Source organism: Triticum urartu, chromosome 5, assembly GCF_003073215.2.
Source record: "Triticum urartu cultivar G1812 chromosome 5, Tu2.1, whole genome shotgun sequence".
NCBI classification, from domain to species: Eukaryota; Viridiplantae; Streptophyta; class Magnoliopsida; order Poales; family Poaceae; genus Triticum; species Triticum urartu.
The window spans coordinates 620,086,057-620,102,409 of record NC_053026.1 but is presented as its reverse complement, the minus strand read 5'-3'; the positions used below and the strand labels follow the sequence as shown (position 1 = coordinate 620,102,409).

Below are 16,353 nucleotides of genomic sequence, written 5' to 3'. Positions count from 1 at the left end.
TATATTATACACTAATAAACTGTAACAAGTAATTATATTTCCATGAATCATTATTTTCCAAGGGATGTACTCCCTCCGGTCCTTTTTAGTTCGCATATAAGATTTGTCTGGAGTCAAACCTTGTAAACTTTGACCAAGTTTGTAGAAAAATATACTAGCATTCATAATGCGAAATCAACAACATTAGATGCGTCATGACTTTAATTTTCATATTTTATAAATTTAGAAATGTAGATGTTAATATTTTTTTTCATATAAATATGGTCAAACTTTACTTCAAACAATTCTTATATGCAAAGTAAAAAGGAGGGAGTATTATCTTACTGTATTCTGGTGAGGTCGATTTGACCGCTGGATATTGATTCATGGTGTTAGCACTGATGCCTTTTCTTTCATTCTCTTCTGTTGAATTCATTATTGTTTATTGTCATTCTTGTGATGTGATGGTGATTCATATAGGTTTTTGGCAGTGGTGGCATTTGTCACTGTGAGCCTTTACTTATCTTTCCACTGAGCAGTGCTTCCAGACTTCATAATTTTTATTGTTTATTTTGTCTCTGTTTTTCCCTAATGTTACTTTGTCTGCTGTGCTGCGATTCAGTCAATAGACAGAACTATAATATTTGCTGTGGATGTTTGGGGAAATCAATTGTGATTATGATAGAACCAAGGCTTGTTTCTCGAAACATTTGCAGATGCCGCCTTCAGGTTTTTTACCCTGCCAGGCTTTAGAGATAATGATCCTTTCTGGTGCCTCTATCTTTTTGCACACAAACATTTTCACAAGTGCTGGAGTATAATGTACTAGACATGTTTAGCAGAATGATAGTTTCCCTATCCAAATTTATCTATTTTTTTGTTGCTTATTTTTCCTTTCTTTCGTGTGAATAGAATTGGATATTGTTGACTGGTGATGATTCAGGTCCGAAAGGATCTTAGCATATTTCTGTGACGCGGATTCATCCGCCATTGATCGATTCATGTTTTTACACAGACTGAAGCCTTTACCTATTATCTTCTGTTTATTTCATTTCCGTTTCCTCTGATTTTGTGATGTGGTGATGATTGATATAGGTATTTGGCAGTGGTGGCATCTGTCACCATGAGCCTCCAAACCAAAAAACGACTTCTCTTTCCACTGAGCACTGCTTGAAGTTGTCATTCTTTCCTTTTTGTACTACATCTTGTCCCTGGGAAGAGCACTAGACCAGGAAGTGCCGTATGACACTGTAAACGGCAGCCGCTTCTCTGCTTCTGCAAGTGTCCATTCCTGTATCATAACCTCTGTGGTTTGCTCTGGGAAGGAATACCATTTGCACCGGCTTGATTCAGCTGTGTGTGTGATTTGAAACGGGTCTCTGAGGGACTAAGCAATGATGTCTGTTCTCTTGCAACCTTTCTTTTTTTCCTGTTTTCTTGGGCCCGATGCCACGTCTCAGGTAGCAACATGCCTTTACCGGAGATGCTACATTGTGCCAACAAAGATTTTCACATTTGATAGGAACCTGTGGCTGTGATTCAGTCGGTACACAGAGCCGTTTTTTGTGATTACATGTATTGCCTCGCTGTAATAATTTTTGTAGTTTTTCTAGGAAATCAATGGCAATGATGATAGAACTAAGGCTTGTTTCTCAAAACATTCGCAGATGCCGCCTTAGAGCTTTGCCCTGTCAGGCTTGAGAGCTAATGCTGCTAATTCCTTCCTTGGATGTCTGAGCCATGATGATTTCCCTAGTTTATTTTGTTGTTTTTGTTGCATCTGATCTTTCTTGCCGATATATTTCACTCTCTCAGGGAATTGGTTGACAAATGGTTGGCCTTACCTTTGGAATGTTAATACGGTATAATAATTATCTCATGATGGTCTATCATTTACTGTGGTAAATATAAGCTGAATTTTAGATTCTTTTGATGTTAAACATTATTAATCTTAAATAGGGAGGCAACTGTTGTCTCTCTATTCATTGTTCTTTCTTTGTTAGTTGTCTAATTCGGATCTTGGATGGAAATCCATGGAAGCAGGTGATGACACCAAGACAGGGACATCAGAACCATGTAATGGGTATGATAGACCAAGTCTATAATGGGAATCTCTCTGATGTTCTCCGTTTTCCAAGCCTATGCGAATTTTAGTTATTTTCTTGCGTCTGCTTTGATTGTCAGCACCAGTGAGGCAGCTTTTCTTAGTTTATCATTTTGTTTGGGATTTTGTTGGTGCTATCAGCTTGGTTTAGTAAGTTGGTTGGAGCAAATTGCCGGTGATGGTGTTAAATATACTTTGCAGCGTTTTGCTTTGAAATGAACCTACAATCTGAGGCATTTGCAATCAATCCACTGTTGCCATTGTATGAAGTTAGCACAGACAGATCCACATTTCTCTATTTTTGTTTTGATCTATCAATTCAGAAATCCACTGTTTTGATTTTTACACAGGACCTGAATCGATTTTGGCGCCAAAAACTGACCATCCGTTCAGTATCTGAGCATGCGCAGATGCGGTTACTGGTGCCCCTATCCTCTCCCTCAGATGGGGTTATTATCACGCACGTAGAACAGCAAGCGAGAGCAAAAGGCAATAGAGAAAGGAGAAGAGAGGAAGCACTCGCCGCCGTCTATGTTTAGTACTGTTTAGTACATAGATTGACTACTACTTACATTTTAGTCATGTTCTAGATTTATTCTATGTAGGACTTGTGTAATTATTAGTAGGTGTGTTTATATTATGTAATGGATTGATAATATAAATAAAGTATCGGATTTCATCTGGGAAGAATGACATGTTCCTTGTGTTTATCATGTCTCATTTTTATCGAACATGTCTTTCTGATTGAGATCTTCTCTTGCATTTCAAACTTGCAAAATTTTGAATGCTTCTCCCTCATCTTATTTGGAATCACAAGGGAATGAGTTGTGATCTACTGCTCATTTGCAGAGTATCCTCTCTTACTATGAGGTCTACGCTTTGTCATTCTCAACAAATGATTACCTTCAATGTGTATCCTTATATCTGAATTGTAGCATACACAAGGTAATGGTGATGTACCTTATTACTGTGAGATCTAAGTGATCTTCAAAGTGTTATGTTCACACAATTGAGGTTGAGAATTTTTCAAGTTTTCACTTGAGTATCAAATTTTTGCATTCTTATTACACAATCATGATGGTTTTTAATTTACCACCCGTAAATTAATTATCTCTGGTTTCCCATGTAGGCGAAGATGACAGCCAAAGAGTTTGAGGAGCTTGCCCTCAATGGCCACAATTACCCTACATGGGCTATGGACATCAAGATCAGTCTTGCGCCTCGTGGAATAGCGCGTGCAATACAACCCCTGGAGACTCCTCCCGGATGGGGCCACGCCGTTGATAGAACAGCAGAACTATGCTGCCTTATTCATCATAAGGCACCATATTCCATATTCATCCAGATCTCAAGTGTGAGTATTTACAGGAAGAATCTCCTAGTACTCTGTTTCTGGCCCTCAAAACGAGGTATGGACAGCAGAAGGCAGTAGTCCTGCCCGAAGCACTCCATGATTGAACTCATCTTCGTCTTCAGGATTTCAAGTCCATCGGTGAGTACAATCATGCTGTTCATAAGATATGTTCCAAACTGCGTTTTTGTGAGAAGGAACCTACTGAGGGGGAGAAGATAGAGAAAACTTTGTCTACTATGCTCCCTTCAGCTAGGATCCTCCAACAGCAATACCGTGCTCATAACTACACTGTCTATTCCGAGCTTATTCACATGTTACTTCAGGCTGAAAAGCATGATGAGCTACTCGCTAAGAATGGCTCTCAGCGCCCAGTTGGGGCACAACCTTTACCTGAAGTCCATCTAAATGTTGCAAATAGACAGAAGTTTAATGGTACCCCTCGGGGTAAACAATCCAATTTCGAGCATAAGCGAAAGCGTAATGGGAACAGGAGATCTAGATACCCAGGTAAGGGAAAAGGCACTTCAAAGCCCAGGTTTGATAAATCTAAGCTTTGCAACAAGTGTGGATGCTCCACGCATTCTACTGAAAAGTGCACAATGCCCAAGCATCTGGTTATGCTGTACCAGCAATCTCAGGGATGCAAAGCACCTCAAGGGAAAAGGTTTGAAGCCAACTTCAACCTTTATCCGGATAGCGCAAAAGGAGCTGGTGGTTCGCACGATGTTCCTCCTGGACCGAGCAACGCCGTGATTCCTTATCTGCCTGAGGCTACTGCTGAAATTGAGAACACGTTGATTGAGAAAACTGCAAACAACGTGTTTGGCGACTTCGACTAGTCCCTCAATCTCCTAGTGATCTACTTAATTATGTCCATTTGTGATGATTGTAATAAGAACACAAGTTTGTTGTTGTCTTTATATTGTATTGTATCAGCACATTTGATATAATAAAGATTGTATTCTATATATTACTATGAGGTTTTCTTATTGAAAATTCTTTGTTTTATATAGTTTTCTACGGGGACAATCCGATGGAAGAGGAATTATGCCTTGTGGACAGTGGTGCCACAAACTCCATACTGAGGGAGATGAAATATTTCCAAACTCTGAAAAAGACGAATGCAGATATTCTAACTATCACTGGACGCGATACTGTGATTGTTGGTACTGGACGTGCCATATTCACCCTCCCAAGTGGTACATGTGTGACAATTGAGGATGCTTTACTATATCCCGATTCTGCACGTACCCTGATCAGTTATCGAGATATCCGTAAAAATGGTTTTCATATTGAAACCCATGAAGACAACAAAGAGGAGTATCTACTCTTTACTAAAGATGATGGATATGGCAAAAAGGTACATGAGAAAATTCCTTCTCTATCGTCCGGTTTGTACTATACGTACATCAAACCTGTGGAACATGTTGCATACAAAGTAATTTTTCAGAATGTTAACGCATTCCAAACCTGGCATGATCGCCTAGGCCATCCTGGAATAGGGATGATGAGAAAAATTACTAGCAATTCCATTGGTCATAATTTGCTTGAGTCAAAATTTCCTCAATCTTCTGATTTTGTGTGCACATCTTGTGCCACGGGAAAGCTAATTTTGAGGCCCTCACACCTCAAAATACAAGCTGAACCACTTTAGTTCCTTGAACGTATTCAAGGAGATATTTGTGGTCCCATTCAGCCATTATCTGGACCTTTCCGGTATTTCATGGTTCTGATTGACGCATCTATACGATGGTCACATGTGTGTCTTCTATCCACACGAAACCATGCATTTGCCAAGATAATGAGGCAAGTCATTAAGTTGCAAGCTCATTATCCTGAAAGTCGAATTAAATCAATTCAAATGGACAATGCTGCAGAATTCTCCTCACGTGCTTTCAATGATTATTGCATGGCTTTGGGGATTGAAGTTCAACACTCTGTTCCATATGTCCATACACAAAATTGTTTGGCTGAAGCATTGATTAAGAGGATCAAACTCATTGCAAGACCTTTGTTGATGAATTGCAACTTGCCAACCTCTTGTTGGGGTCACGCTGTTTTACACGTTGTTGACTTGATACAATTGAGGCCAACTGCATATCACAGTTCTTCCCCTCTGGAATTGGTACGTGGAAATCCTCCAAGCATTTCCCATCTACGTAAGTTCGGATGTGCTGCATACATCCCGATCTCACCACCACAACGGACATCTATGGGCCCACACAGGAAGTTGGGGATCTATGTGGGGTACAAATCGCCGTCGATTATTAAGTACCTGGAACCCCTGATTGGGGATCTGTTCACAGGCCGTCACGCTGATTGCATATTTAATGAGGAACATTTTCCGGCATTAGGGGGAGATTTCAAGTACCAGAAAGAATGCCCGGAAATTGATTGGAATGCTCATTCCATTTCATCCTCTGATCCACGTACCCATGAGACCGAACTTCAAGTTCGGAAGATCATTAATTTGCAACATCTTGCAAATAATCTGCCAGATTCATTTACTGATTTGAAAGGTGTTACAAAATCCTTAAACCCGGCCAGAAATGCGCCAGAAAGAGTGGAGGTACCAATAAAAACCACTCAACTCCCTATTCCTAAAAAGAGGGGGAGTAGTACGGCCTCTGACCCGGAGCATGCTTCTAGCAAGCAGCAAAGGAAATCGAGGAGAAAAACCTCGGAGTCAGTAAATGCAGGTCAACTCAACGTTGACAAACACCTGATGGGTAGTATACACCCAGTGGAAGGGCAACCTCCACAACCCAGTTCCAGTGTGCACAAACTGACTGGGACATCGGAACACCCAGACTCGATCGTATTGGGAAATCACGAAGAGTCACTAGGGGTGCAGGAAATTTCCATCAACTATGTTGATTCTGGAGAATCATTTGACCGTAAGACTACGACTGTCGACATATATTTTGCTGAAAAGATTGCAGATACCCTTCTCACTGATCATGATCCAAGGTCTATCGTTGAGTGCCAAAAGCGCTCCGACTGGCCTAAATGGAAGGATGCAATCCAAGCAGAAATTGCCTCGCTTAACAAAAGAAAGGTATTCACTGAAGCAATACCAACACCCCCAGTGTTTTCCCTGTGGGATTCAAATGGGTTTTTCTGCGGAAACGGAATGAGAACAATGAGGTGGTGAGATATAAAGCAAGGCTCGTAGAACAAGGTTTCACGCAGAAACCCGGCATTGATTTCACTGAAGCATATTCTCCAGTAATGAGTGCAACTACTTTTCGATATCTTATATCTTTGGCAGTGCAAAATCGTCTATCTATGCAGTTGATGGACGTCCTGACCGCATATCTTTACGGGTCACTAGATTCGGACATATATATGAAGGTTCCTGATGGAATCTCCATTCCGAATAAAAATGCAAAACGCAACATGTATTGTGTAAAGCTGAATAAGTCATTATATGGCTTAAGGCAGTCGGGACGGATGTGGTACAACTGACTCAGTGAGTTCCTTCTTCAGAAAGGTTACTGATACGTCTCCGTCGTATCTACTTTTCCAAACACTTTTGCCCTTGTTTTGGACTCTAACTTGTATGATTTGAATGAAACTAACCCGGACTGACACTGTTTTCAGCAGAATTGCCATGATGTTGTTTTATGTGCAGAAAACAAATATTCTCAGAATGACCTGAAACTCCACGGAACATCTTAGAAAAAATAATAAAAAATCCTCGTCAAAGATGAAGACCAGGGGCCCCACACCTTGTCCACGAGGGTGGGGGCGCGCCACCCCTCTAGGGCGCGCCTCCCTACCTCGTGGGCCCCCTGGATGCCCTCCGACGCCAACTCCAACTCTATATATTTGCTTTCGGAGAGAAAAAAATCAGAGAGAAGAAATCATCGCGTTTTACGACACGGAGCCGCCGCCAAGCCCTAAAACCTCTCAGGAGGGCTGATACGTCTCCAACATATCTATAATTTTTGATTGCTCCATGCTATATTATCTACTGTTTTGGACTATATTGGGCTTTATTTTCCACTTTTATATTATTTTTGGGACTAACCTATTAACCGGAGGCCCAGTCCAGAATTGCTGTTTTTTTGCCTATTTCAGTGTTTCGGATAAACAGAATATCAAACGGAGTCAAAACGGAATAAAATCTTCGGGAACGTGGTTTTCTCACCGAATGTGATCCAGGAGACTTGGACCCTACTGCAAGGGATCAAAGAGGAGGTCACGAGGGTGGGGGGCGCCCCCCCTAGGGCGCGCCCCCTGCCTCGTGGGCCCCTTGGTGCTCCACCGACGTACTCCTTCCTCCTATATATACACACGTACCCCCAAACGATCAGAACAGGAGCCAAAAACCTAATTCCACCGCCGCAACTTTCTGTATCCACGAGATCCCATCGTGGGGCCTGTTCCGGAGCTCCGCCGGAAGAGGGCCGTCATCACGGAGGGCTTCTACATCATCATAGCCTCTCCGATGAAGTGTGAGTAGTTTACCTCAGACCTTCGGGTCCATAGTTAGTAGCTAGATGGCTTCTTCTCTCTCTTTGAATCTCAATACAAAGTTCTCCCCCTCTCTTGTGGAGATCTATTCGATGTAATCTTCTTTTTGCGATGTGTTTGTTGAGACCGATGAATTGTGGGTTTATGATCAAGTCTATCTATGAATAATATTTGAATCTTCTCTGAATTCTTTTATGTATGATTGGTTATCTTTGCAAGTCTCTTCAAATTATCCGTTTGGTTTGGCCAACTAGATTGGTAGTTCTTGCCATGGGAGAAGTGCTTAGCTTTGGGTTCGATCTTGCGGTGTCCTTACCTAGTGACAGAAGGGGCAGCAAGGCACGTATTGTATCGTTGCCATCGAGGATAACAAGATGGGGTTTATTTCATATTGCATGAATTTATCTCTCTACATCATGTCATCTTGCTTAAGGCGTTACTCTGTTTTTAACTTAATACTCTAGATGCATGCTGGATAGCGGTCGATGAGTGGAGTAATAGTAGTAGATGCAGAATCGTTTCGATCTACTTGTCACGGACGTGATGCCTATATACATGATCATGCATAGATATTCTCATAACTATGCTCAATTCTATCAATTGCTCAACAGTAATTTGTTCACCCACCGTAGAATACTTATGCTCTTGAGAGAAGCCACTAGTGAAACCTATGGCCCCGGGTCTATTCTCATCATATCAATCTCCATCACTTTAATATTGTTTTGCTTTTTACTTTGCTTTTACTTTTTACTTTGCATCTTTATACCAAAAATACCAAAAAATATTATATCTATTAGATCTCACTCTCGTAAGTGACCGTGAAGGGCTTGACAACCCCTAATCGCGTTGGTTACGAGTAGCTATCGCTTTGTGCAGGTATGAGGGACTTGAGCGTGGGCTCCTACTGGATTGATACCTTGGTTCTAAAAAACTGAGGGAAATACTTACGCTACTCTGCTGCATCATCCCTTCCTCTTCGGGGAAAACCAACGCAAGCTCAAGACGTAGCAAGAAGGATTTCTAGCGCCGTTGCCGGGGAGTCTACGCAAAAAGTCAATATACCAAGTACCCATCACAATCCCTATCTCTCGCATTACATCATTTTCCTCTCGTTTTCCTTTTGCCCCCAATTCACCCTTGCCGCTTTATTCGCCCTCTCTCTCTATCCTCCCTCTCTATTTGCCTTTTTTTCGTCCGCTTGCTTTTTGTTTGCTCGTGTGTTAGATTGCTTGTTTGTCGCGATGGCTCAAGATACTACCAAATTGTGTGACTTCACCAATACCAATAATAATGATTTCCTTAGCACTCCGATTACTCCTCTTACCGATACTGAATCTTGTGAAATTAATACTGCTTTGTTGAATCTTGTTATGAAAGATCAATTCGCCGGCCTTCCTAGTGAAGACGCCGCTACTCATCTGAATAGCTTCGTTGATTTATGTGATATGCAAAAGAAAAAAGATGTCAATAATGATGTCGTTAAATTGAAGCTATTTCCTTTTTCACTTAGAGATCGTGCTAAAGCTTGGTTTTCGTCTTTGCCTAAGAATAGTATTGATTCATGTAACAAGTGCAAAGATGCTTTTATCTCTAAGTATTTTCCTCCCGCTAAGATCATCTCTCTTAGAAACGATATAATGAACTTTAAACAACTTGATCATGAACATGTTGCACAAGCTTGGGAGAGAATGGAATTAATGATACGTAATTGCCCTACTCATGGTTTGAATTTGTGGATGATTATACAAAAAATTTATGTCGGATTGAATTTTGCTTCTAGAAATCTTTTAGATTCGGCCGCGGGAGGCACATTTATGGAAATCACTTTAGGAGATGCTACTAAACTCCTAGATAATATTATGGTTACTTATTCTCAATGGCATACTGAAAGAACTTCTAATAAAAAAGTGCATGCGATAGAAGAAATTAATGTGTTGAGTGGAAAGATGGATGAACTTATGAAATTATTTGCTACTAAGTGTGTTTCTTCTGATCCTAATGATATGCCTTTGTCTACTTTTATTGAGAATAACAATGAATCTATGGATGTGAATTTTGTTGGTGGGAATAATTTTGGTAACAACGCTTATAGAGGGAATTTTAATCCTAGGCCATATCCTAGTAATCCTTCTAATAATTATGGGGATTCCTACAACAACTCTTATGGAAATTATAATAAGATGCCCGCTGATTTTGAATCTAATATTAAAGAATTTATTTCTTCGCAAAAGAATTTTAATGCTATGATTGAAGAAAAATTGCTTAAGATTGATGATTTGGCTAGGAACGTTGATAGAATTGCTCTTGATGTTGATGCTTTGAAACTTAGATCTATTCCACCTAAGCATGATATTAATGAGTCTCTAAAATCGATGAGAATTTCAATTGATGAGTGTAAAGAAAGAACCGCTAGGATGCATGCTTCCAAAGATCCCTTTATTAAAGCATGTTCTTCCAATTCCTATGAAAATCAAGATGAAGATCTAAAAGTTATTGATGTGTCTCCAATTAAATCTTTATTTTGCAATATGAATCTTGATGAAACTGAATATGATCTTCCTTTACCTAGAAGGCGTTCTAAAATTTCGGAGTGTTTAGATCTTAATGATGAAATTGATGAAGGTGGGATTGAAAGAAATAAAAATCTAGATGTTGCTAAACCCACTATATTGGATTTCAAGGAATTTAATTATGAAATTTGCTCTTTAATTGATTGTATTTCCTTGTTGCAATCCGTGCTAAATTCTCCACATGCTTATAGTCAAAATAAAGCCTTCACCGAACATATTGTTGATGCCTTGATGCAATCTTATTAAGAAAAACATGAGTTGAAAGTTTCTATCCCTAGAAAACTCTATGATGAGTGGGAACTAACTATTAAAATTAAAATTAAAGATCATGAGTTTTATGCTTTGTATGATTTGGGTGCTAGTGTCTATACTATTCCCAAGACTTTGTGTGATTTACTAGATTTCCGTAATTTTGATGATTGCTCTCTAAACTTGCATCTTGCGGATTCCACTATTAAGAAACCTATGGGAAGAATTAATGATGTTCTTATTGTTGCAAATAGGAATTATGTGCCCGTAGATTTCATTGTTCTTGATATAGATTGCAATCCTTCTTGCCCTATTATTCTTGGTAGACCTTTCCTTAGAACGGTTGGTGCGATTATTGATATGAAGGAAGGGAATATTAGATTTCAATTTCCATTAAAAAAGGCATGGAACACTTTCCAAGAAAGAAAATAAAATTACCATATGAAACTATCATGAGAGCCACTTATGGATTGCCTACCAAAGATGGCAATACCTAGATCTATCCTCGCTTTTATGCCTAGCTAGGGGCGTTAAACGATAACGCTTGTTGGGAGGCAACCCAATTTTATTTTTATTCCTTGCCTTTTGCTCCTGTTTAGTAATTAATAAATTATTTAGCCTCTGTTTTTTTTTTGTGTTTAATTAGTGTTTGTGCCAAGTAGAACCGTTGGGAAGACTTGGGGAAAGTCTTGTTGAACTTGCTGTAAAAAACAGAAACTTTAGCGCTCACGAGAACTGCTGTCATTTTTATTTGAAGAGTGCTATTTAGTTAATTCTTTTTGAAGATGATTAATAGATAAATTCCTCACGTCCATCAATTTATTTTAGAATTTTTGGGGTTCCAGATCTTGCGCTAGCTTCAGATTACTACAAACTGTTCTGTTTTTGACAGATTCTGTTTTTTGTGTGTTGTTTGCTTATTTTGATGAATCTATGGTTAGTAAAATAGTTTATAATCCATAGAGAAGTTGGAATACAGTAGGTTTAACACCAATATAAATAAAGAATGAGTTAATTACAGTACCTTGAAGTGGTCTTTTGTTTTCTTTCGCTAACGGAACTCACGAGTTTTCTATTTTGAGTTTTGTGTTGTGAAGTTTTCAAGTTTTGGGTGAATTTTTTTGATGGATCATGGAACAAGGAGTGGCAAGATCCTAAGCTTGGGGATGCCCATGGCACCCCCAAGATAATACAAGGACACCAAAAAGTCAAAGCTTGGGGATGCCCCCGGAAGGCATCCCCTCTTTTCGTCCACTTCCATCGGTAATTTACTTGGAGCTATATTTTTATTCACCAACATGATATGTGTTTTGCTTGGAGCGTCTTGTATTATTTGTGTCTTTGTGTCTTAGTATGCCACAATCATCCTTGCTGTACACATCTTTTGAGAGAGCCATATATGAATTAAAATTTGATAGAATACTCTATGTGCTTCACTTATATCTTTTGAGCTAGATAATTTTGCTCTATGTGCTTCACTTATATCCTTTGAGCTAGATAATTTTGCTCTAAGTGCTTCACTTAAATCTTTTAGAGCACGGTGGTGGATTTGTTTTAAAGAAACTATTGATCTCTCATGCTTCACTTAAATTAATTTGAGAGTCTCTTAATAGCATGGTAATTTGCCTAATAATAATATGCTTGGCATTCAAGATTTGTGAAACTTTCTTTTGAGTGTGTTGAATACTAAGAAAATATTGAAGCATGATAATTGTTTTGAGATATGGAGGTGATAATATTAAAGTCATGCTAGTTGAGTAGTTGTGAATTTAAAGAATACTTGTGTTGAAGTTTGTGATTCCCGTAGCATGCACGTATGGTGAACCGTTATGTGATGAAGTCGGAGCATGATTTATTTATTGATTGTCTTCCTTATGAGTGGCGGTCGGGAATGAGCGATGGTCTTTTCCTACCAATCTATCCCCCTAGGAGCATGCGTGTAATACTTTGCTTTGATAACTTCTAAATTTTTGCAATAAGTATAAGAGTTCTTTATGACTAATGTTGAGTCCATGGATTATACGCACTCCCACCCTTCCACCCTTGCTAGCCTCTCTAATACCGCGCAACTTCCGCCGGTATCATACACCTACCATATACCTTCCTCAAAACAGCCACCATACCTACCTATTATGGCATTTCCATAGCCATTCCGAGATATATTGCCATGCAACTTTCCACCATCTAGTTCATCATGACACATCCATCATTGTCATATTGCTTAGCATGATCATGTAGTTGACATAGTATTTGTGGAAAGCCACCGTTCATAATTCTTTCATACTTGTCACTCTTGATTCATTGCATATCTCGGTACACCGCCGGAGGCATTCATATAGAGTCATACTTTGTTTTAGTATCGAGTTGTAATCATTGAGTTGTAAATAAATAGAAGTGTGATGATCATAATTCAATAGAGCATTGTCCCCAAAAATAGAAGGCCCAAAAAAAGGGGCAATGCTACTATCCTTTTTTCCACACTTGTGCTTCAAAGTAGCACCATGATATAGCAAGTCTCATATATTGTGCTTCCAAGTAGCACCATGTTCTTCATATAGAGAGTCTCATATGTTGTCACTTTCATATACTAGTGGGAATTTTACGTTATAGAACTTGGCTTGTATATTCCAATGATGGGCTTCCTCAAATTGCCCTAGGTCTTCGTGAGCAAGCAAGTTGGATGCACACCCACTAGTTTCTTTTGTTGAGCTTTCATACATTTATAGCTCTAGTGCATCCGTTGCATGGCAATCCCTACTCACTCACATTGATATCTATTGATGGGCATCTCCATAGCACGTTGATACGCCTAGTTGATGTGAGACTATCTTCTCCTTTTTTGTCTTCTCCACAACCACCATTCTATTCCACCTATAGTGCTATATCCATGGCTCACGCTCATGTATTGCGTGAAAATTGAAAAGTTTTGAAAAAGTTAGAGTATGAAACAATTGCTTGGATTTTCATCGGGGTTGTGCATGATTTAAATACTTTGTGTGGGGAAGATGGAGCATAGCCAGACTATAAGATTTTGTAGGGATAACTTTCTTTGGCCATGTTATTTTGAGAAGACATAATTGCTTTGTTAGTATGCTTGAAGTATTTTTTTATGTCAATATAAACTTTTGTCTTGAATCTTTCTAATCTGAATATTCATACCACAATTAAGAAGATTTGCATTGAAATTATGCCAAGTAGCACTCCGCATCAAAAAATCCCTTTTTATCATTTACCTACTCGAGGACGAACAGGAATTAAGCTTGGGGATGCCTGATACGTCTCCAACGTATCTATAATTTTTGATTGCTCCATGCTATATTATCTACTGTTTTGGACTATATTGGGCTTTATTTTCCACTTTTATATTATTTTTGGGACTAACCTATTAACCGGAGGCCCAGTCCAGAATTGCTGTTTTTTTGCCTATTTCAGTGTTTCGGATAAACAGAATATCAAACGGAGTCAAAACGGAATAAAATCTTCGGGAACGTGGTTTTCTCACCGAATGTGATCCAGGAGACTTGGACCCTACTGCAAGGGATCAAAGAGGAGGTCACGAGGGTGGGGGGCGCCCCCCCTAGGGCGCGCCCCCTGCCTCGTGGGCCCCTTGGTGCTCCACCGACGTACTCCTTCCTCCTATATATACACACGTACCCCCAAACGATCAGAACAGGAGCCAAAAACCTAATTCCACCGCCGCAACTTTCTGTATCCACGAGATCCCATCGTGGGGCCTGTTCCGGAGCTCCGCCGGAAGAGGGCCGTCATCACGGAGGGCTTCTACATCATCATAGCCTCTCCGATGAAGTGTGAGTAGTTTACCTCAGACCTTCGGGTCCATAGTTAGTAGCTAGATGGCTTCTTCTCTCTCTTTGAATCTCAATACAAAGTTCTCCCCCTCTCTTGTGGAGATCTATTCGATGTAATCTTCTTTTTGCGATGTGTTTGTTGAGACCGATGAATTGTGGGTTTATGATCAAGTCTATCTATGAATAATATTTGAATCTTCTCTGAATTCTTTTATGTATGATTGGTTATCTTTGCAAGTCTCTTCGAATTATCCGTTTGGTTTGGCCAACTAGATTGGTAGTTCTTGCCATGGGAGAAGTGCTTAGCTTTGGGTTCGATCTTGCGGTGTCCTTACCTAGTGACAGAAGGGGCAGCAAGGCACGTATTGTATCGTTGCCATCGAGGATAGCAAGATGGGGTTTATTTCATATTGCATGAATTTATCTCTCTACATCATGTCATCTTGCTTAAGGCGTTACTCTGTTTTTAACTTAATACTCTAGATGCATGTTGGATAGCAGTTGATGTCTACTACACAACCTTCTTCTTGTAGACGTTGTTGGGCCTCCAAGTGCAGAGGTTTGTAGGACAATAGCAAATTTCCCTCAAGTGGATGACCTAAGGTTTATCAATCCGTAGGAGGCGTAGGATGAAGATGGTCTCTCTCAAGCAACCCTGCAACCAAATAACAACGAGTCTCTTGTGTCCCCAACACACGCAATACAATGGTAAATTGTATAGGTGCACTAGTTCGGCGAAGAGATGGTGATACAAGGCAATATGGATAGTAGATAATAGTTTTTGTAATCTGAAATAATAAAAACAGCAAGGTAGCAAGTGATAAAAGTGAGCGTAAACGGTATTGCAATGATGGTAAAACAAGGCCTAGGGTTCATACTTTCGCTAGTGTAAGTTCCCTCAACAATACTAACATAATTGGATCACATAACTATCCCTCAACATGCAACAAAGAGTCACTCCAAAGTCACAATAGTGGAGAACGAACGAAGAGATTATGGTAGGGTACGAAACCACCTCAAAGTTTTTCTTTCCAATCAATCCGGTGGGCTATTCCTATAATTGTCACAAACAGCCCTAGAGTTCGTACTAGAATAACACCTTAAGATACAAATCAACCAAAACCCTAATGTCACCTAGATACTCCATTGTCACCTCAAGTATCCGTGGGCATGATTATACGATATGCATCACACAATCTCAGATTCATCTATTCAACCAACACATAGGACCTCAAAGAGTGCCCCAAAGTTTCTACCAGAGAATCATGACGAAAACGTGTGCCAACCCCTATGCATAGGTTCATGAACCCGCAAGTTGGTCACCAAAACATACATCAAGTGGCACGTGGTATCCCATTGTCACCACAGATATCTACGGCAAGACATACATCAAGTGTTCTCAAGTCTTTAAAGACTCAATCCGATAAGATTACTTCAAAGGGGAAACTCAATTCATTACAAGAGAGAAGAGGGGGAGGAGAAACGTAAGATCCAACTATAATAGCAAAGCTCGCGATACATCAAGGTCGTATCATCTCAAGAACACGAGAGAGAGAGAGAGATCAAACACATAGCTACTGGTACATACCCTCAGCCCCGAGGGAGAACTACTCCCTCCTCGTCATGGAGAGCACCGGGATGATGAAGATGGCCACCGGAGAAGGATTTCCCCCTCCGGCAGGGTGCCGGAACGGGTCTAGATTGGTTTTCGGTGGCTACGGAGGCTTCTGGCAGCGGAACTCCCGATCTATTGTGTGTTCTGGAAGTTTTAGGTCACGTGGGTATATATGGGTGCAGGAGGTACATCAG

The 16,353-nt window shown here is 40.0% G+C and overlaps 6 non-coding genes across 6 annotated transcripts; all 6 read left to right on the top strand.

The window, feature by feature from the left end:
• The first annotated feature begins 1,052 nt into the window (after nucleotides 1–1,052).
• LOC125511861 lies at nucleotides 1,053–1,147 on the top strand. The gene has a single exon (XR_007285135.1). It is a non-coding gene; the product is annotated as a small nucleolar RNA Z152/R70/R12 (small nucleolar RNA).
• Nucleotides 1,148–1,186: 39 nt separating this feature from the next.
• Nucleotides 1,187–1,367, top strand: LOC125511857. The gene has a single exon (XR_007285131.1). It is a non-coding gene; the product is annotated as a small nucleolar RNA Z112 (small nucleolar RNA).
• A 52-nt stretch (nucleotides 1,368–1,419) lies between these two features.
• On the top strand, nucleotides 1,420–1,556 carry LOC125511887. The gene has a single exon (XR_007285158.1). It is a non-coding gene; the product is annotated as a small nucleolar RNA snoR2/U65 (small nucleolar RNA).
• Nucleotides 1,557–1,600: 44 nt separating this feature from the next.
• Nucleotides 1,601–1,720, top strand: LOC125511697. The gene has a single exon (XR_007285060.1). It is a non-coding gene; the product is annotated as a small nucleolar RNA SNORD14 (small nucleolar RNA).
• Nucleotides 1,721–2,015: 295 nt separating this feature from the next.
• On the top strand, nucleotides 2,016–2,105 carry LOC125511863. Its single transcript, XR_007285136.1, has one exon. It is a non-coding gene; the product is annotated as a small nucleolar RNA R44/J54/Z268 family (small nucleolar RNA).
• A 144-nt stretch (nucleotides 2,106–2,249) lies between these two features.
• Nucleotides 2,250–2,323, top strand: LOC125511859. The gene has a single exon (XR_007285133.1). It is a non-coding gene; the product is annotated as a small nucleolar RNA Z267 (small nucleolar RNA).
• The last annotated feature ends 14,030 nt before the right edge of the window (nucleotides 2,324–16,353 follow it).